Source organism: Cervus elaphus, chromosome 12 (assembly GCF_910594005.1).
Source record: "Cervus elaphus chromosome 12, mCerEla1.1, whole genome shotgun sequence".
NCBI classification, from domain to species: Eukaryota; Metazoa; Chordata; class Mammalia; order Artiodactyla; family Cervidae; genus Cervus; species Cervus elaphus.
Window position 1 is genome coordinate 77,939,197 of NC_057826.1, and position 22,901 is coordinate 77,962,097.

At 39.9% G+C, this 22,901-nt stretch overlaps 1 pseudogene and 1 gene segment (V, D, J or C); one reads left to right on the forward strand and one right to left on the reverse strand.

Annotated features, from left to right (window-relative positions):
• The window catches only part of LOC122704603, a 331,762-nt gene that overhangs the window by 33,201 nt on the left and 275,660 nt on the right, over positions 1-22,901 (forward strand).
• Positions 3,104-4,235, reverse strand: LOC122704989 (annotated as a pseudogene).

Sequence of the window (22,901 nt, forward strand, 5' to 3'; positions counted from 1 at the left end):
TCAAAAAAAACCAAAAAACAAAAACCAGCAATATGATGTTCTACTCCCACTGTCAATCCAACTCCATTTTAGCAGTTTCTAAGTTATATGCTTTCTCCTTGATTTGTCAGTATTAGACATTATCTACCTATGGCTGATTTATGCTGATGTACAGGCAGAAAACAACACAACACTGTAAAGTAATTATCCTCCAACTAAAAATAAATACGTTTTTAAAAATATTAGACATTATCTACTGAATTTCTTTTATGGTAACACAGCATCACTGCCACCTTCCTAATATGGTTATATCACAATATGGAGTTAAACCGATAGTCATGATAAATATGATTATGACCATGTCAATACTGTCACTGTCCAGCCAAAATGAGTACAGTGATTACATTTCCTTTCTAGTACAATTGAAAGTGAAAGTGTAAGTTGCTCATTCATGTTCAGGCTCTGCGAATTCTCCAGGCCAGAATACTGGAGCGGGTAGCTTGTCCCTTCTCCAGGGGATCTTCCCAACCCAGGAACTGACCCGGGGTCTCCTGCATTGCAGGCAGATTCTTTTTTTTTTTTTTTTTGCAGGCAGATTCTTTACCAACTGAGCTACCAGGGAACTTTTAGTTAGTAATTGCCTCATTTTTTTCATTTGTCCTATATCAATTCCCTATTTATTTTGTGAGTTCTTCAACAGATTTTTTTAATATTTGTTAATAATTTCTCCCAAATGAATCAAATATATCTAGTAGAGCATCCTTTTTTTTTTTCTCTTTTTTTCCTACAGATTCTCTGTTCCTTGACCTCTATCATCAGCCTTGTGTGAAATAATCACTCTTTGACTTTGTTGCACAAATGTTATCCTAGGACTTTTTAGCATTGCTCACCGTATTGGTTATCTTGCATCTTGAACCTCATGTATCTTCATTTTTCAGTTCAGTCTTTATTTTTGATAAAACATGTTCTCTGAAACCTCTGTAATAAAAGCTGCATGGGACTTTTCTTCCGTCACTCTTTGCATGCCTGAAAATGTCTTTATTCTACCCTCACTCTTGATTAATATTTTGACTGAATATAAGCCTATAAGTTGAAATTCTATCAGTATTTCCAGTATTAGGGAAGAAAAGCTATTTCCTCTGAGTTTTTTAATGAGAGGAAAAGTACAAAACACTTCTGGTGACTCAGTATTTTGAAAGTAGCATTCCACTATTTCTTTATATCCAGAGTTGCTGTTAAGTAGGGTGATACCACTTTGAATCTTTCTCTTTTATGACTTTTTTATTCTTTCTGGACAGGTTTAGGATTCCATCTTTTTCCTTAAAATTTTAACATTTCAATTCAGTAAATGTGAGTAACTAGGTGAAAGCACTTCTAGACTCCATGGATAAAATGCCTGAGACACTCTGCTGTCAAGGAGCTTATGACCTAATAGACATACTGTTCATCCTATGGTTATATTCACTTTACATGCATCCATGTTCTTCACCCTGGATAAGACTGTTGTCCAGGGAAGGTGACTTGCTATTCTGAGTCTATCACATTTGTGAGAAAATTGATAAGAATTAAAACACTTCCTCAGGATTAAGAGATAGTCTTCTTCATTAAACAGCCAAGAAAAGTGATGTTAAACCACATTTATTTCACAAATACTGGGTACATTAATCATACTGTTTTATTCATTTTTTTTAAGGACAAAAGTGGAGTTTGTTTTATTATAAAAGAAAGAAAAATAGTAACTCCTCAAGAATCTTAACAAAGGAGGGGAATATTTCACACTCAGAGAACAGATACCAAGGTACAAAATTACAACTGTTTGAACTCCAGACTTGTCCCATTTCCTCCAGAGCAGAGATGGGGAGGAGACAGATGAAGCAAACAAGCAATTCTGTAAAACAAAGACTTAGAAACCCTACAAATATGATTAAAATCTAAACTTCTGTTTTGCTTTTAAAAAAAATTTTCTCTTAATATATCAAAAGGCCTGCTTTAGTGACATGCTAGTCCCACCGGAAAAAAAAAGCCCAATACCCCCTTGTCAGTAACAAGCTCAAGTTGACCAGCCAACACATATTGCCAAACTCCTGTGTGTACAAGTACATGTGTGGCTTTTTAAACCCGGGGCTCAGGTGATGGCTACTGCTATCATGGGCTTCCACCTGTTAACCAATCAATGTCAGCCTCCCCAGAAGGGCGAGCGGGGCAGAGAGAATCTCTGAAGTGGTAGTGACAGAGTAACAGCCCCAAACAGCCAAGTTTTCCAGCATGGCCACCCCCATCCCCACCCCAACTCAAAAGGAGATCCTTATTTCTAACCAAACTACTTGTCTCAAATTTGGGTTCCCGGTAATCAGAATGGCCTTTTCTCCCTAAAGAGAAAACAAACATTTATCTGCACTCCCATATATATATATATATATATACATTTAAATATATTTACATTTAAATATAAAAATACTACTCTGCTTTGTGTTATAAATGGAGGACCACACAATGAGAACTTTTTCTTTGAAGGTAGGACTATCCATCCATTTATCCTGAGCCTGTCAGGGCGTTGAGCCTCAGGCAAGGGAAGCACCACACCAGGAGATCTAGGGTATTTTCCTACCTGACTTCCCACCCTTCCTTCCCCTCTAATTCTCAGTTTTAATAGAAAGTTGGTTACAACCTCCTAAGTAATGGAACCTCCCACCAAGAAGGGAAATCCTAACCAAACCACAGAATCCAGCACCCCAGTCCCCCACTCAGAAACTGCTCAGAAAAGTCCTCCCCATCCCTTAACAGTGACTGGGCTCTCTGTCCAGAAAGCTATGCCTACTGGACAAACACTCCTGATTAAATGGAAGCAGTGGTTATGTTTCCCCAACCCCAACGAATGCACGAGAAAGCTCCGGTGATAGGAAAAAGAAAAGGGCAGGGATAGGTAGGTGGTTGTGAAATGATTAAGAACTTGACTCTTTCAATCCTGACTAAAGAAAGCAAGAGATATTAATTGGGTGTGAGGAATTAAAAAAAAAAAAAAAAACTTGATATTCTACCCTTTGGGTTATTGTTATTATGACATTGAAAGGAGCAAGAGTGGGAGCAAGATGTAGAATTGAGAGGTGTTTTGAGGGCTGCAGGTCTAGTCCACTTTGTTCTTGTACTGGAAGAGCTTGTCGTCGCCCATTTCGTTCAGAAGACATGTGAGGATGAGGGCTTCCGTCACAGCGGAGGGGTCACAGTTGACAGACGGGCGACGGTCTTCAAAGTAGTCTTTCTTCTCCTGGCCAACAGTCCGAGGGATGTGGATGCTAGCACCGAGGTTGGCCATGCCGGCAGAGAAGTCCTTGATGTTGGAGGTTTCATGGAATCCATTTAGGCGCCTGGCATTGCCCAGGGCCCCCTTGGGATCGTAGGCTCAGTTGTGGTACTGGTGCCACTTGCTTAGTTTCTCAATGCCCTCCTCAGGGTACTTCAAACCATTCTCCTCTTGCATGGCCTTGGTGCTAAAGTTGGCATGGCAGCCAGCACCATTCCAGTTTCCAAGAATGGACTTAGGATCAAACGTGGTGATCACTCCGAAGTCTTTGCACACATGATGCAAGATGAAACAGGCCACCCACAGATGATCTCCCATGTTGATTCCTTCACAGGGTCCTATCTGGTATTCCCACTGCGCAGGCATGACCTCGGCATCCCTACCCCAGATCTTGATGCCTGCCTGCAAGCAGGCCCGGTGGTGAACCTCTGCAATATCCCTGCAGTAGGCCTTGTCCACTCCCACACCACAGTAGTATGGATCTTGGGGCCCAGGAAAGCCGTTGGAAGGCCAACCAAAGGGGTGCCCATCTGTGCCCATGAGAGTATATTCCTGCTCCATTCCAAACCATAGGCACTGGTTGCTAACCACGTCCATTATCCGTTCATAGGTGTGCCTTAAATTGGTGTCAGCAGGCTTTCGGTTGTACTTGAAGACTTCACAGAACACCAGCTTGTTGGAGTCCTTGCGGAAAGGGTCCCAAAACACGGCAGCAGGGACAAGACATATGTCACTGTTGGAGCCTTCAGACTGAAAAGTACTAGAGCCATCAAAATTCCACAGGCAGCTCTTCTATATACTCGGGCTCAGAATTCAAGGTTCAGATCTTGCAGCACAGTCCTTCTGCAATACCGTCGATCCAGATGTACATAGCTTGGACTTTCTCACCCTAAGGTAGGACCATGTACACCTGCTTGATGGATTTGTTCAAGTGGGAGCTCGCCAAGATGGTCATGGTGGAAGGTATTCTGGGCACCAAGCAAGCAGCAGGGTGGGCAGGCAGCGAGAGCCAGGTGAGGAGAAGAGAGGCAAGGAGGCCAGGGGTGCTGCTTAGACAGCCTGTTCTTCTCCCATTCTAGGTTCTGCCTGTTTGTTCAATAAATATTTGTTGAGGGACTATTATGGACCAGACAATAGCCTAGACATTTAGTACACAACAATAAACAAGGTAAAGTCCCTCCACCCATGAAGCTTATATCAATATGGTGCAGAGAAGGACATAAAAAATACAGGAATAAACAAACTCACTTATTCCACCAATATTTACCAAGCACTTATTATTTATCAGGTATGTTCTAAGTCCTGAAGATATAACAATGAACAAATTCAACAAAAAAGCTTCTCCCATTGAATTAATGTTCTACTGAGTAAATAAACAAGGTAAACCATATCTTATAAATGTTCAGAAGAAAATAAAAGAAAGTGATAAGACAGAGCAAGAGTAGAGAACACTTTCATTGACTGGTCAGGAGAAAAGTCTCTGAGATGATATTTAGGCTGAAATTCAAATGAAAAGAAAGAACAGGTCCTGCTAAGAAATGAGGAGAAAGGATCTGGGGTATAGGGAAAACAAATAAAAAGCTTTAAAATGGAAGAAAGCCTGGTATTTTCCAGGACTAGGAATGAGAAGAGCAGAGTGAATGAGAAAGAAGTTGGTGCGAGATGTTTCCTTGAGGTGTTACATAGACACTTACAAAAGCCATGGTGAGTAATACTGGGATACCTACTAACAAGTATAATGAGAAGCTCCTGGAAAATGTAAATAGGCCAGTGATATGGTTTCATTTACCTTCTTCAAAAACATTACTTGGTTCTGGTGTGGAAAGTAGATAAAGAGAGGCAGGGAGGCAGAAGTAGCAGGGGGTGTGGGGGAGGAGACCATTTAGTAGACTGTTGAAATGTTGAAATAATCCTTGTAAAAAGATAGTGATTTGGACTAGGATGAAAAAAAAAAAAAAAGGAGATGAAGAGAAATATGCAAATATGAGACATATTTGACAGTGAAATTAACAGAACTAATTTATGGTTTAAGTGAGTGAGAAGGCAAAGAAAAAGGAGCAGAACTAAGGATGATTACTTGATGTGTGGCCTAAACAATCAGGTACATTTTGATGTGACTTCCTGACATAGGTAAGACTCAGTTCAGTTCAGTTCAGTTGCTCAGTCATGTCCAATTCTTTGCAATCCCATGGACTGCAGCACGCCAGGCCTCCCTGTCCATCACCAATTCCCAGAGTTTATTCAAACTCACGTCCATTGAGTCAGTGATGCCATCATCCTCTGTCGTCGCCTTCTCTTCCCACCTTCAGTCTTTCCCAGCATCAGGGTCTTTTCCAATGAGTCAGTTCTTAAATCCGGTGGCCAAAATATTGGAGTTTCAGCTTCAACATCAGTCCTTACAATGAATATTCGGGACTGATTTCTTTTAGGATTGACTGGTTGGAACTCCTTGCAGTCCAAGGGACTCTCAAGAGTCTTCTCCAACACCAGTTTAAAAGCATCAATTCTTCAGTGCTCAGCTTTCTTTTTAGTCCAACTCTTACATCCATACATGACTAATGAAAAAACCATAGCCTTGACTAGACAGACCTTTGTTGGCAAAGTAATGTCTCTGCTTTTTAATATGCTATCTAGATTGGTCATAACTTTCCTTCCAAGGAGCAAGTATCTTTTAATTTCATGGCTGCAGTAACCATCTGCAGTGATTTTGGAGCCGAAAAGACTGGAACATGTTTGAAGAGAAATTAAGATTTACATTTTAGCCATACTGGGTTTACGATACCCATTAGAAATCTAAATGAAGATGTCATAGAGAAAGTTCGGTAAATGGGTTTGGAATTTAATAGAGAGATCAGGGATAGAGCTAAAACTTCAGCTGTCGTTGACATGTAGATGGCATGTAAAGCCAAGGGACGTGGGGAGATAGATTTTCTGGGAATAAATAGAGTTAGTGAAGAGATGAGAACTTGAATCAGATTTGGGTACTATGACACAAAGGTGAGCAGAAAAGGGAAAAAAATGCAGCAAAGAGGACTGAGAGATAGTGGCCATATGGCAGAGGAAAATCAGAAGAGCCAAGAGAGGGGCCTGTATAACTGCAAGAGGGGACTGCCGAGAGGTTGAGCAAGATAATAACAAAGGTGACCACTGGATTTGCAGCAAGGGAGTTCTAGTGCATTTGGCAGAAACTGTGTCCTGAGTTGGGAGGATGGACAATGAATTGAAATTGGTTAAACAAAAATAATGGGGCACAGTTGGTAAAGAATCTGCCTGCCAATGCAGGAGACACCAGAAACTCAGATTCAATCCCTGGATCAGAAGATCTCCTGGAGTAGGAAATGGCAACCCACTCCAGTATTCTTGCATGGAAAATTCCATGGACAGAGGAACTGGTGGGCTACAGTCCATGGGGTCGCAAAGAGTCGGACACAGCTGAGTACACAGGAAATAAAGAGTTAATGGGAAGTAAAGCAATAGAAGCAGAAAAGATAGTTCATTTGAGAAATTGTGTTGGGAAAGAAAGCAGGTAAGTGATAGCTGAGAACAACACAGAGCTGTTTGTTATTCTGTTGGTGGTTTGTTCGTAGAACAGTAGACAACAGGGTACATTTTCAAAAGATAAAACTATTTTAAGGTGTTCCTTTATGGTTATTTTTGATAGAAACTCATATCTAGTTTATAAAACTAAAGATGTTCATGGATTAAATCACTAAATAAATGTAAATGATTCGTTTGCAGAAGAGTGACCTCTGGGGGATTACCTACATTCTTACTTGTCATTTAACTGTGTTTTCTGCATTAGCCCTGAAGTTTGAGTAGCTCAAGTTTAAATTTTTTTAGCTGAATTAGCATATGTCCTGGTTACATACCTTATTAAGGCAATACCTAAGTCTCTTCTAGTGCAACAAATGTTTGAAAAATTAATGATGACCGTGGGAAGACTAACATTGTATCAGTCAAAGTGAAGTTCTGGGGGAAAGGAGACATTTTCAATCATTTTCGAATAAAAGTCATGAAATTTCTCTTTTTCTAAATAAATTCAAGGTAGCACTTCAGAATTATATTTACCCTCATTGAAGTCACTGTAGTTGAAAGGAAAGATGCAAAATAAGCTTAGACCAAGCAATCACTGCTCCCCAGTGTCTGTCACATAGGATGAGACAAGAACCCCAGAGACCCCAGGGCCCACAAGCAGTGCCTGCCCATGGCACTGCTCCAGAGAGCGCCAATATTTTATTCTGTGTGATGGCAGCTTCTAGAATTTTGCAACAGAAAGGACAAGTCATCCAGATACTGTTTACCCTAAGAATGTAGCCCACAATTCTAAAAAAGACCCTTAAAATCCATAGCTGGTATGTACTCACTAGTTGCAGCTTGTGTTTTTCTTCCCACTGACTCCTGTCCAGGTTTGGATTCACTACTGCTAAATTAGATGCTTATTTTCTTTTAAGTATTATTTCAGAACAGAGCTTTGTGATGACTTGAAGTGTGTCTGTGTACGTGTATGTAACCTTCATTAATATCTCATGATGAATGCCCACTCTATTCTGACTTTTTTTAAAAGGTTCAGATCAGGAAATAGATTTTATGAATTAAATATCTTTGTTTTGTCTTTCTCCTAGAAGTCACAGTGTACTCTTGGACAGAAAGATCAGACTATCAGAGGATATAAAAATTTACTTATCAGATTGCCTTATCATTCTGGAGAAGGAAATGGCAACCCACTCCAGTATCTTTGCCTGGAGAATCCTGTGGACAGGGGAGCCTGGTGGGCTGCTGTCCGTGGGGTCGCACAGAGACGGAAATGACTAAAGCGACTTAGCATGCAACATGCATAGCATATCATTATAATGTTTAGAAATACCACTGATTAGTGTTGGTCTTTTATTGGACTGGAACCTGGTGGTCTGGAGTCAACGATGAGAAAGTGAAAGAAGGAAAGAGGCTAATATTCCCTGGATTATGCAGCCGGCTTTCTCATTCCAGGGAATCAGCCAGAAACAGAGAGATAAAGAGAAAGAGAGGAAGAGAAAGAAAGAAAGGAAGGAAGGACACGGGGACCAAAGCTCTGATGGAGCAAAGGTGTTTTAATCAACATGGTGTGGGCATATGCACTGTCTTACAAGGTAGTTATTCTCAGCAAAGACAAAGATTAAAATTCCAGACTTATAAAACACAAGGCGATCCCTATTAAAGAGAGAAGAGGGTACTTATCACCATAATGAGAAACTAACAAAGGAAATGCCTGGATTCCTCAGCCCCGGGAAAGGCGTGCCTCTCCTCTTAATTCCTGAATATTCTCTCAGCCTGAGAGATCTACATTTGGCCTCAAGCATTAGCTATTTGAAAATAAATCAAAGATTCTGTGGCCACTGGAATTTGGAATAAAATTCAAAGCATATTTGAGCAAGCAATGTTTTTCATTTAGGCAAGGAAGATTGTGGAGTTTGTAAAAACATAGATTGCATGGGTCCCTTTAAAAAAAATGTTATTTGCTCAAGATATACAGTCAGGAGACAAGGAAAAAGAATGAACAAGTGTTGAAAGTCCATTTATTCAGACTATACTTCAGATAAATGGATCCTGTCAGGTAGTAAATAAAAGCATCTTCCAAAGAGGTTTAGGATATTGGAAAAAAAGTCGCAGGACACTATTTCATACTAGCCTCCTGGCTATCACAGTCATATTCTGCTATTAGGGAAGACAATATATATTTTCTTAGTTGTGTGTTCCTTTCTTTGTGAAGGCCTTATTAACCAAACTGATCTATCCAAGCACATGAAGGAGGACAGGAACAGCCAGCCAGAGCCAGCAGGACCAGCTAAAAAAGACATTCCCTTCCATTAGGCCGAAGAATTGTATGACTCTGTGTGTCCCTGATTCTCCCTTGGTCACTCTGAACTCAAATGTGAGAGCCTGAAACCTTTATGTTTCAAGGGATTGGATGCTGAGGGAATCAGAGGCTAAATTATGTTGACTGCATCCCAATTCCATCCACAGGCACATGCTAATCAATGTGTATAAGGCTGGATGCTCAGCTCAAAGGTTTCATTCTGCCTCACCTACCACTTGGAGAGGCCATGTGATTTCTAGCCATTATATTATTTTCATGCTTCTGGGAATCATTTTAGCTATTTATCCTTTCTGCTCTGGCACATTAAATTATGTTCATTGGCTCTCCACTTCCTCTTCAAACTTCCTATGTTTTCTCAAGTCCTGAAACATTGCTCCCTTCTCCAGTTAAAGAAGGGTCAGACTCCTAAACCCCATTTCCATGTCAAGGACAGACACTCATCAGTCATTCATCATTCCTTTTCATTTCATTTGTTTAAGTCTTCCAACATTTCAACTATTAGTGAAAGTTTAAATCTCTTCATTGAAGTCCTAAGATAATGAATCTTATCAATACATGAATTTCTTCTGAAGAGGCAGTTTTATAGCAAGTTGTTCACACACAAAGCAGTAAGGCCCAGAGCCAGCCCTGAGACCATGCTCCATAGATTCCGTCTGGGGGAAAGACACAAAAGAGGATCAGCTCTAAATACACCAAGGACTTCCATAATAGTGTTGCAGGAAGGGGGACCCCTTCCAGGGCCTGAAACTGGGCTCTTATCTAACACTCAGAAATGAATTGTCTGAGGAGACATATGTGCTGACAAAGCAAGAGATTTTATTGGGAAAGGGCACCTGGGTGGAGAGCAGGAGGGTGAGGGAACCCAGGAGAACTGCTCTGCCGCGTGGCTTGCACTCTTGGGTTTTATGGTGATGGGATTAGTTTCCGGATGGTCTTTGGCCAATCATTCTAATTCAGAGTCTTTCCTGGTGACACAGCATCACTCAGCCAAGATGGATGCTAGCGAGAGGGATTCTGGGAAGTGGACGGACACGCGGTGTCCCCTTTTGACCTTTCCCGAACTCTTCTGGTTGGTGGTGGCTTACTAGTTCCGTATTCCTTATCAGGATCTCCTGTCATAAAACAACTCATGCAAATGGTTACTATGGTGCCTGGCCAGGGTGGGCGGTTTCAGTCAGTGTGCTTCCCCTAACAATAGGATCCCAGTGGGAGTGAGAGGGTCAGTGGTGACCTGGAGCTAACAAAGGCCAATGACCACCCACCACCACACCTCCATAACTTTTTCTCTCTTTTTTGTCTTTTTTCTTGTCTCTTCTGTTTGTCCCTGAGACCCAACAGAGTTCTCCAAAAGCCTAACAACCTCTATTAACCTCTGACATGGTTCTGTTTCCAAAACCTCATCAAGTCAATTCTAACTTCAAGCCTCCATTTCCTAATGAGAAACCGATGTTGAAATTTCACAAAGTATAAATGAACTTTTAGAATATCTTTCATTTTATTGACAGTTGGAATGACAGAAAGCAGAAGAAGTAAGATGTAGCCGATGATGTCTCGGCGGGAGGATAATCCTAGCTCAGGCTGGAGTTGAAGCTGAAGATGAAGCTGTCTCTTTGGGTTTTTTCTGTGTCAAAAATGGTTCTGAAACCTAAGCTGTAGGAAAATAAATAACAACTAAGGCCTATGATTTGGGGCCAAATAGAAGCAACCACTTTGGAAAAAGGGAAAAAGACCAAAGATGTTAAGAATCAAGAAGGAGAAACCTGAATGTCTACCAATAGAGAAAGTGATTTTAAAAATGTTGGCTCATCTGTACAATGGATACAACCACTATGAATCATATGATCTGGAATTCTGCTTCCAGTCAACATAGAAAAAAGAAGACCAGATTACCCTTCATCTGAAAAAACCAAAAAAAAAAATCCCCAGACAAATTACATAAAACAACAGTTTCCAAGACACTGTATACCAGGCAACAGATGACAGCTATCCCTGAGAGATGGGAAACAAATGAGGGGAGCCCAAACATTGCCCCCAGATTCTCACCTTGAGAGAGTTTCCAGTCTATGACACAGGGAGGGGAAATTGAGTAAGAACCCCATGACTTTCGTGAGTCAAGGAGACAAGAGCTGAGACTGGAGGAGCTAGAGCTCACAGGACAGAATACTAAAAAAAAAAGAGAAGTGCTTAAAGAGAGAACCCTGGAGATCTGCAGAGAATGCCCTCAAATATTCAGCAGAATGAGTCTCAGTCAAGTGTAAATGGCAGGCCATGGAAAGATCCATCCAAAAGGTTAGAGGAAACAGTGTCTCTTCAAGTGTACCTAGAATTTAAAAGGAGTTCATTGCTTGATCATACATTCCTTAATTATTTAATCATTTCATACATTTCATTTCTTTAGTTCTCATCACTAGCTCCCATCACCAAACAAAAAATTGCTTCATATAAATATTTAAGAAACAATTGGATCTGATGGAGTTAAACAGTAAGGACAAAAATAAATGTCACCCATCTATGGCACTGGGAAACAGTTACTAATAAACCTAATTTGTTTCTGATAACAATCATACAATTTTCTTTAAAAACTAGTTTTTGTCTCTTACCTTTAATTCATTTATGCATAATGTTGAGTTGAAATAAATTCAAACCATGCAGGCACTTGTAGAAATGTGGCTTTGTATAATTTAAAGTTTTTATACTTAAATCAACCTCAAAACTCAGTTTTACTCATTATAATGATTGAGTTCATTACACTATATATTGTGACATCATTAAGTTATTAAATACTTTCCATATTTCCTCTTCATCTTCTTAGATTGAGGATCTATAATTCTTTGGACTCTCCCAGTTATTCTTACAGTCATCTTTGCTGTTGTATTTCTCTGGGCATTCTTTTTTACTTTAAAGAACAACCATCATTAACAGCTTCTGAAAAGTATTAGACATGATGTCCACATTGACAGTTTCTCATGCTGTAAATCTTGCCTTCCCAAGGTAGGAAAACTTTTTAACCTACTTCCCAGGCTCCATTGCCTTAAATCGGGAGATGAGGCACATGAAGAGTAGTCTAGGCAAGGACATTACTTTCCTTGATGGGAGGCAGTACGGGTTGCATTGTTCTCAGGCTGGCAGCAGCAGCAGCATCTGATTCATTGGTTCAGGAGCAGTAACTTCCTGGTTGGGCCAGCCTGGCTGCATGTTCTGTGTCTGGTGGCACTGGAGGCCACTTCCAGTCCAGAAGATTCACCCCCATCAAGCGGTCCTGTGATTGGCACAGGGACGGCCACCTACTTTCTAGGCCAGTTGAATGGGTGGCTCTGGTCTTTGCTCTTAGAAGTCAGGCCCAGAGTCCCTTTCTCCAGACTGACAAATGATTCTGCAAGTCATCTAACACCACTTCCAAAATCCCTATCTGCTTAGACTAAGTAAAGCCGATTACTCTTCCTTTCTTGTCATGTATCACACTGACATTTCACAGTGTTTACTCTGAAGCCCACCCTGGCTTTCATTTCAAAATACTTTAAGCTGGGTATAAGTGCTGCCTAACCTTTTCATCGCAGCACATTGATTCGTCTTAACAAGGAATACTAGTGATGTTTTACTATGATTTCTGGTTCCTTTGCTTGCCAAAACAGTAACTATGAAAAAGAACAAAGTCTATTTTGATGACTAGCTCAAGATATATCATGGAATGAAAGCACAGTGAATCTCATAAGCTAGATTCCATTAGCATAACCTCCTGAAAGGTTTTTTAAAAGCTTTCAATTGTTATGCACATGGGAATGAGACAACCTGAAACCTTTCCAAAGGCTCCTCCTCTTGCAATGTTTACACAACTTCACTAATTATTTTCACTAGATTTCTTTTTGACTCCAGAGCCAGTTAAAGCCTTAAATACAAAGGCCTTTGACTTTCAAGTTTCATTAAAGATTATTTTCCTCATTTTGTGGGAGTGGGGAGATCATACAAAGACTAAATTTAGGGCTTACATCAATGCCATTCTTACCAGCTCATATCAAATGAGAGTTCCAGTCACTAGGCTAATCCTTTCCCATTTTTTAAATCTGGAATTAAATGTCACTTCCTCAGTGAACAATTTCCTGCCCCACTCCACATCTAAATTTGTCCTCTCTGTTTTATTGTTTCAAAGAAACCTATAATTTTTTTTAAACAGTAAAACAAGTTTCGCTTTGTAGACCTTATCACAATTGCTATGTATTTTTGTGTACAATAAATATCTGCCTTTCCCAGTAACCTCTAAGCATCACTGAATATTCTGTGTTCAGAATAGTGCCTGGCACAGAAAAAAGATGTGATAAATAGTTAATAAATGAATGAATCTCAGCCATCAGGCATCTATCTTACTCTGCGTTGGACTGTTCCTTCACTGTGAATGCTCCCAGTGACACATCCATTAACTCAAATTCTGATGGAAGAGGATTAGAAGCACAGGAAACAGTGTCTCTGGGAGTGAGGCTGTAGCTCAACAAGACTGCAGTCAAAAAATAAAGACCTTAAACAGAATTCACACAAATGCAGGTGCTATCATGGAAAACTGCAGAGAATATGTTTGATTTCAGAGTAGACACAGAAACAATGTTAGACTAATCATCTCCTAAATTGAATGGGCTGAGGTGAGAGATTGTAATGAGCTGGACCCTGAGAGAAAGGGGAAATTTTGGATTATGATAATAAAATTTGCTTACTCTCCTATTAATATATAGTAAGGAATGGCCTTGACCAAAGACAGGCTTTTGTCCCAGCTTCTGGAAAGGAATCTCTAAATCTTTGGAAGCTCCAGAATCATAGGAGCATCCTTGTTATAGACAGTGGACCCCTTGGATCACATTTGACAGTTCCTGTTAACAAGATGACTCAGCTTGAGGCTGGGCTCACCTAAGAGTATTAGCATGGGGGGGCCGGTCATGCCAGAAGGACAAACCATATCAATTGTGGTGGGGGCTTTGGGTTACATGATATTGATCAAACCTGAGACTAAATTCAACCACATGGGCAATTAATCAATTGTGTCTACATAATGAAGCCCCAAGAAAAACTCTGAACACCAAAGCACAGGTGTGCTTCCTGGGCTGGCATTACTCTGTATTGTCACACACTGAGGCTGAGAAGATAAGCCATCACTGAGGACAATGGGAGCTTCAAGTTTGGAATCTTCCCAGACTGTCCTATGCATCTCTTACATTGGCTGATTTTAATATATTTGTTTCCTATAATAAAAATAGCCATGAGTATAATAGGTTTCAAAGAGTTCTTCGAGTCTTTCTAGCATATAATGAAACCTAAGGGTGGTTTCTGAAAACCCCTAAACTTGAAGTTGTCAGAAGTAAGGACATTGTTGTGTAGACTCTTCCCTTTAACTTCGTAGTTGGTTCCTAATCCTTGAAACTGGAGTCCTAAGTTTTGGGTAGATTTGGCAGTCTGGAGGACTATGCCCTTAACCTCATAGTTTGACCAATTCTGGTAGGTACATTTTGTATTGAGCAATTCCATGTGGATAAAAAAAGTTTTATCAGTGCAAACTAATCAGTTTTATGAAGAGAACAAAAAAAAAGTTTAAAGTAGATAACATGGGCAAAACAACTGGAAAGGAAACAAAATATCTAAATTTGGATGCCATGTGCATTATTTGGAACATGTATATATGAGACTATCACTTTTAAATGTTTTCAGCACATAAGCTGGCAATATCTAATAACAATAATTAATATTTGTTAAGTGCTTACTGTTGAACAGTTTCTGCTCTGAGTATTGTACATTATTAACTTATTTAATTCTTATAACAACTCCAGTTATTTGCCCAGTTATAGAAACCAGGCACAAGGAGTTTAAATAATTTGTGCTGTATTACACACTGCCAGAATTTGAATCCAAACCATCTGATTCCATGGTTAATGCGCTTATCCAGTTTCTTATATGGTATCTCAGAAGGTAATCACTTATATTTTCTCTGATATCATAAAAAGGTGTTATTAATAGTAACCTGGTTGTCTTAATACCCAATCCCAATCATCTCAGTGACAAAGAACCATTTTTATATAGCCAGATGTGTATTTTATTTCATTCTGTCATCCCTCTCACATTAGGCAGGAAGTCCTGACTTCCTATATTGTAGGAGGAAGAGCACAAAGAACATAGAAGAAAAAATAAATAAAAATAAATATATAAATAAAAAATAAGTAAAATTAAAAAAGAAATTACTTGCTTTCAAGCTTCAAAATAAAATTTAGACACTTTCTCTAGAATCAACAGAATAAAAGAAAAAGAGTTTGAGTTTGGGTTATAATCCTTGAGTTAAAAAAAAAAAAAAAAAACCTATGCCTTACTAAAGATCTCTGAGAAAAATGGGTTGATACAAACTCTCGATTTAATACAAATTTCTAGGTCTGTGGGAATTCCTAGGGGTGATGGAAACAAAAGCAACACAGTTAAGACATTGATGAAGACCTCTGTGCCCAACCTTCATATCACTGCCCACCAGTGGAGCCCCAAACAGGCTTGTAGGAATCTGAGACTAGGAGACTTACCTAATTCCTATCAGAAAGACAATAGACTTGCAAGTTTCCACCAGGGCAGAGATAGCTGTGCTGTAGTGATAGTGGGCCCAGAGAGCCCAAGACAGCCCCATTCTATCCATTCTGTATAAGTGATGTTAGAGCAGCTGAGTTTTCACAGACACACCAAAAAACATGGAAATTTATTGAAAGAGCTTTAGTGAATCTGGAGAGATTTCATTTTCAAGGGACACAGAACATGTACATCAACAACTAGAAACCCAGAGGGACTCAGACATCTAGAGACACAGAGACAGTAATGTGGCAGGCCAGACCCAAAGCCCTGCATCCCAGCAGGTGCCAATGCAGGCCAGGTGCCCCCAGCCAACATCAGGACACCACTAAGGCCTCTAGAGCTTAGACATCAACCCAAGGATGGAGCGAGGGAAACCTGAACGGTCAGAGGAAATCCTGAATTGACTTTAAAAATTATGATTTAACTAAGAAAATCCTGTATCTGCTTAAAATAAGTTTTCTGACACCAGATGAAATGGTTACTGGAGTTAGAAATTAAGTTGTTATAGAAAATAAAACTGTTGTGGTTTGTACATCTGAGTAAACTGCAAAATGTTTACCTGCTAGGTTTCTAGTCTCCAGATCAGCTGTGTTCAATGTCTTTCCTGCTCCTACAGAAATGACAAATCACTTTCACACGTATTACATGCCCCCCCCAAGGCCAGCCAAGGGTCATGTGCTATTTCAAAAATTAGGAAACCAAAACACCCAGTGGAAAACCACTAACCTGGATACTTATTAAAAGAAGTAGCTTGGGTTAGTATGAAATTTGGGGTAACCCTGAAAGACGGGAATTTGTTACTAGAGGCACCAGAGGAACACATACTCCCTGTTAGGAGACCCTGCCGACACTATGTCAGAATGAAAGCAGGGACCGGCAAAGAGTAGTTTCAAACAGGCCCATAAACAAGCATCCAGACACAGTAAACACATAAGATAATTCATTTGGACACTTATATGCAGCGTGTATAGGATTTAAAATAACATTCCCACGTTAAACTGAAAACATTACTATGTAAATGCTTCAACTAAGCCGAATGAAAGAGTAAATACCAGCCTTGCAAATTGGCCTCCCTTAAGGGCACTCAAAGGCATGCTGTTCTCTAAAGAAATGTCCTCCTCTCTATCAATCTTTTCTGTTTTGACAGCAAACCCATTGACCAGCATATGTTTCAGAATTTCTGAACAATTGACATTCAAGGCCTAACAGACATTTGTTCTCTACCTTCTCAGAAACCTCATAGGAGTCACTGTTGCCAATAAAATATACCATAAATCTAACCCCCAAGCGGCATCACTTCAGGAGGAGAATGGACGCCCCCCATTCTCCACACTGTGTACATCTGTGTCGGTTCTCTCACTGAATCGGCCATGCCAGCAGGAGGTCATCAATCAGCAGGTGAGAGCAAGCACAGGTACAGAATGGCTTAATAGAAAAATGGAGTCTTTTTTTATTCCCTATTGTCACCTCCTAAAATGTAACTTGCTTGTTGATCTCATCACATTGAGTTATGTTTGTGTAAGTGTTGAAAAGACCCAACCTGCACATATTCTTGAAGTCTTGAAATAATGGCTCAGTGAACAGATGTATACTTTCACCCAGTAGCTCTTTGTGAAAATGAATTTTTAGGAGCCTCAAATAGCCACGATTCAACCCTGATGAAAAGTCAAGTTAAAACTAAATGCTATTATTTTTGAGAGAAATTTAAGAAGTAATTGATACAGGGACTTTTGAGACTGAAAAGCACTGGGTTGATAATGAGTCTTTGTTTGGTGAAACAAATTAAAAGTACAAGACAGAGATTAAAAGCACAGGTTCTATTGTAAACCAATCATCAGTCAATTAAAAATAAATAAATATTTTTTTAAAAAGCACAGGCTCCAGGTACAGACTGCCTATATGCAGATCCTTCAGATTTTAACTCTGTGACCTTAAAATTACTTCATTTCTCCATTCTTCAGTCTTTTTGAAAAATTGAGATTGTAAATTATATGCGCCTCATAGAGATGCCAGTGCCTGATACATGATAATTGCTCAATTAATGCTTGTTTTAACTCCATACAGGTAGTTAGAAGCAGTGAGTGCATGTGACATGCCAGTGACTATAAAAATAAGCTAAATCATGTTTCCTATCTTATAATTGTATAAAGTTTCTGCTTATCTCTGTTAACTAAAAAGAGCAAGGAGCTTTCTTATAATAATGAAAATACTAGCCTAATGGTTCCAAGAACTGTTAAGCAGGAATGCTTGTTATAGAAACTTCACTTGTTGGATATTTGTTAATGAACACTGATTATTGTGCTTATAAACTGTGCTTCCATGAGGCCTGCTCTGACTCACTAACCTTTTGATTAGTAAACAGCTGGTAAAGAATCTGCAGGAGCCCTGGGTTCAAGCCCTGGGTGGAGAAGATCCCCTGGAGAAGAGAATGGCTAACCTCTCCAGTATTCTTGCCTGGAGAATTCCAGGGACAGAGGAGCCTAGCGAGCTATACAGTCCATGGGGTTGTAAAGAGCCAGACACGACTGAGATACTAACACTCAAGTCACTCAAATGTAGCACTGCCCATTTAGGTCTAATTTATTCAATTAGTATAAAAGGACCATGCAGATTCTCCTAAACTGAGAGCACAGCTAAAGGCATTCTTCATTGTAAAAATGAATTTTTTAAAAATGAGATGATTCTAACAGATTTACTTTACATAGCAATGCAATATCTCTAATTGAAAACAATATCTTCTGTCTGATGACATAGCATTCAACTGTCTTTCAGATTTATTCAGTGTTTTCTCAATTTTGAAAGCACTTGAAAATCCATAAGGGGACAGGATGTTTTTCTTCATTTTCAACAGTTACATCAAGGATATTTTTCAAAAGTCTCTCATATTCATCATATCTTCAACAGGTAACTCTTACAGCACTCATAAAACAAGTTCAAACTGACCCTATCCTGTTTCTAACCAGATAAAGAGTTGTTTTTCAGGAAAAAAAAAAAAACACACAGAAAGGCAAGTCATGTGCAAGGCATGTGCAAAAGAGAAAATCTTGACTTCAAATAACAGCAGGTACAAAATGTCCCCCTCCTAACCTCCTCTCCAGGGACCAAAGGACTGGGACGTGACAAGCAGAAGATATCAACTTTTCCTTTACCTGTCTCTGTATTACATGATGATGACAGTCAGCATGAACATTTTTTGTTATTTAGAGATATAGGTTTTTAAGAAAAGTTATAATGACAATGCCCAAGAAAAGAGCTAAGGAATGCTTTGAAATCCCTGGAAGCTTCTAATTGAAGATAAGTTCCAGTGGTGGAAAAAACATATACTTTGGATTCTGAGCTTTGCTACCATAGGGAGGTGGGGAGAGAGAGTAAGAGAGAGAAAGAGAAAGTTTATATGAGCCTTCCCATTAATTTAATCCATACTAATTTAATTCATAGGAAATAACCATAAACATGCCTAAATAATTCTATAGAAGTACAGTATTTCATTGTAATACTATTTATTATGTCAAAGTCGGGGGAAATATAAATGTCTACCAGTAGTAGAATAGTTAGATAAATCATGACAATGTCTATACAAATGCAGCCATTAAAACCATACTAATGATCTGGAAATACTCTTGCTGTTATGGAAAAAAAATAAATAAATAAAATTGAATATACCACGTTGCTACAATTATGTAAACATACATATATAAAGCTAAAATGCTAAGCTGTTAATAAAGCTTCTCTGCATAATTGATTTAAAAGGTGATCTTTATTTTCTTCTTCATATTTTATGTTTTCCCATTATATGTGATTAACGTCCATCCTTTTGAGATTAGAATTTTTCAAAATAGAATATTTTCCTACAAATATTGTAAAGAAATCCCGGGAGAGGGAGAGAGGCACATAGCAGAGAAATCAGTGGGCAAATACAAGAAAACCCACATTTCCCTACTTCCCCGTGATGCTGAATTTAAAACTGCCAGGCGAAGGATATTTTATCAGGGGCATGAGACAGCATACAGGATAGTATATAATATTTATACATACTGACTGAGATGATCCAGCGAAGAGATAGAAACTGATAATGCAGAGAACAGAAGCTAGCATTACGAAGTCCTTGAGTTGGCAGAGGTGACAGGGTCCAAGTACAAACGGAGGAATTGGCCTTAACATAAGCAGGGAGGGCTCATCCATTAAACAGAAGGAAAGGCACAGGGCACAGCTTCAGAGGCATAGGACTGCAGACTCGGGGTGAGAAGATGAAGAAGTCATACTCTGATTGCTCCTATTTTCTTAGTGAAGAAGAGACTGGAGCTTAAAGAAGAGATCTTATTAATTAAGTGTTAAGGGGGTGTGAAATAGTCTAATACTGCCTGATTTTCCTTATTCTCACCTCCATCTGCAATGCCGTGAAAAATTCCATATTCAGGAAGCATTTTCTAGACACTCATAATGGTTATCTAACCCTTTTTTTAAAAAATGAAGAAATGAGGTGGTGGTTAGAACTAAGGCTCCTGGCCATAATGAACTTACATTTTTTGTTGATAAAATGAAAAACAAGTACAATGATAAGGAAATAATTCAGCCAACCAGAAAATTGTTTTCAATTGAGACTTACTAAATGAAACAGGTGCACAATTTATGATACCAATAATAGTACCCCATGGCACGGGTGTGCTTATGATCTCTATAGTCTTCCTTCTGAGAGCCTTCATGGCCTGAAAAAAGGAAAGTTTGTGTAGGTCAAGAATTAAGTCAGAGTGGGTGCAAACTCAAACCAAGGGGCTGAAGTTAAAAGAAGAATGGTGGGTAGTAAAAAAAAAAAAAAAAAAGAAGAATGGTGGAATGAGGACCACATTTGAAAAAAAAAATGTGTCCCTAAGTCAGTCTGTGAGGAAAGAGCCAGGTCACTTCCCAAGGGCCTCCTCCAGGAACACCCCTTTTGGGAAGGAGTTGTATCCAGAATGTTGGCAGAATCTGTGCTTGGGTAGCTCAATAATGAAGCCCAGGGACCCCCAGATGACCCCCAACTCTTCTCATTTTTTTTCCATTTATTTTTATTAGTTGGAGGCTAATTACTTTACAATATTGTAGTGGTTTTTGCCATACATTGACTTGAATCAGCCATGGATTTACATGTGTTCCCCATCCCGATCCCCCCTCCCGCCTCCCTCCCCATCCCATCCCTCTGGGTCTTCCCAGTGCACCAGCCCTGAGCACTTGTCTCATGCATCCAACCTGGGCTGGTGATCTGTTTCACCCTGGATAGTATACTTGTTTCAATGCTATTCTCTCTGAACATCCCATCCTCGCCTTCTCCCACAGAGTCCCAAAGTCTGTTCTATACTCTTTTTCTGTTTTGCACATAGGGTTATCATTACCATCTTTCTAAATTCCGTATATATGCGTTAGTATACTGTATTGGCCTTTATCTTTCTGGCTTACTTCACTCTGTATAAGGGGCTCCAGTTTCATCCATCTCATTAGAACTGGTTCAAATGAATTCTTTTTAATGGCTGAGTAATATTCCACGGTGCATATGTACCACAGCTTCCTTATCCATTCGTCTGTTGATGGGCATCTAGGTTGCGTCCATGTCCTGGCTATTATAAACAGTGCTGCGATGAACATTGGGGTACACGTGTCTCTTTCAGATCTGGTTTCCTCAGTGTGTATGCCCAGAAGTGGGATTGCTGGGTCATATGGCAGTTCTATTTCCAGTTTTTTAAGGAATCCCCACACTGTTCTCCATAGTGGCTGTACTAGTTTGCATTCCCACCAACAGTGTAAGAGGGTTCCCCTTTCTCCACACCCTCTCCAGCATTTATTGCTTGTAGACTTTTGGATAGCAGCCATTTTCTCACTTTTGTTTCCTCTGTCTGGTACCTTCTCTCTCTAAGCAGCATCCTACTGTCTCCCTTCCCCCACCAAACACACACACACACACACACACAAACACACACCAGTTTTTATAATCATTGGCAGCCCCTGACTTAGATAATACTTCTTCTGGGAAGGCTTCTGTGGAAGAGATCTTCTCATGTGGCTATCTACTTACCATACCAGATTTAAGCTATGTGAGCTATTTAAGCCTGTCATTTATGTGTTACCAAACCAAACTTGGGTGAGCTCACCCAATGCATAATGAAGCCAACCTACTGACACCAGGTTGCGGTGAAGGAAAGTACAGTGTTTGTTGTAAGGCACCAAGCCAGGAGAAAGTGCAGTTGATGCTCAAAACACCCGAATTTCCCAAAGGCTTTTAGAAGGGTTTTAAAGACAATGTGAGGGACAAGGTCACAGGGTGGGTGATCAGCTCATGCACAATTCTTTTGATTGGTTCATGATGAGGTAACAAGGTAATGTTTTGGAAATCTTTATCATCAGCCTTCTGGTTCCAATCCATCTGGGTTCTACTTGCCTATAGTTAGCACGTGGTTAACTTTTTCTACCTTATTATTCTGTGTAACTAGAAATCAACAAATGGATGCTATTTAGTGAACTTCCAAGAAGAGGTTAAATTAATCGGTCTCATCAGCTCATAATGACAGTCAGGAATCTGTGTCATTGTGTTCTCAGAACACAGAGCAATGATGGCAGAAAAAGAAAGAAAGGAAAACAAAAACCCAGGAGTCTGCCAAAAACACCCCAGGCTGCAGAAGCCTGGGTATACACACACATACTCAGAAAGACACTGAGAAACAGGAATTGTGAGTGATCCTCTGGGGTCCTAGGAGGAAACTGCTGATTGTTTCTAGAAAAACATTCCCACCCACCCCTGGGCTCAGAGAATAGAGAAATGGTATCCAGACCTCCTTCTCAGAAGCATTTCCTCCCTGAATCTAGTACCTGAGGTATTTGAGCGGCACATAAAAATAGCATTTGCTCAAAACAAAGCAAATAATTTTTAACTAGCTTGTTGCCTGAACTTTGTCTCCCCACAGATCTCAGACACCAGGCCAACTCCTCTAGCTGTACACACTGGTACCTGTCTCAAATGGGACGTTTCTGACTTCATCCCCCCTCCTCCCACTTCAGGCAGTAAGGAGGCAGGAGGCGGGCCAGGACCAGGATCAAAGACAGCTGTTCCCACAGCTGGTTTTACCACAATGCCCCAGGCCCCTAACAACCACCCACAGGCTCGGACCACCTATGCCGATCCACCCTGCCCAGTGCTGCCAGACGAACCTTCCA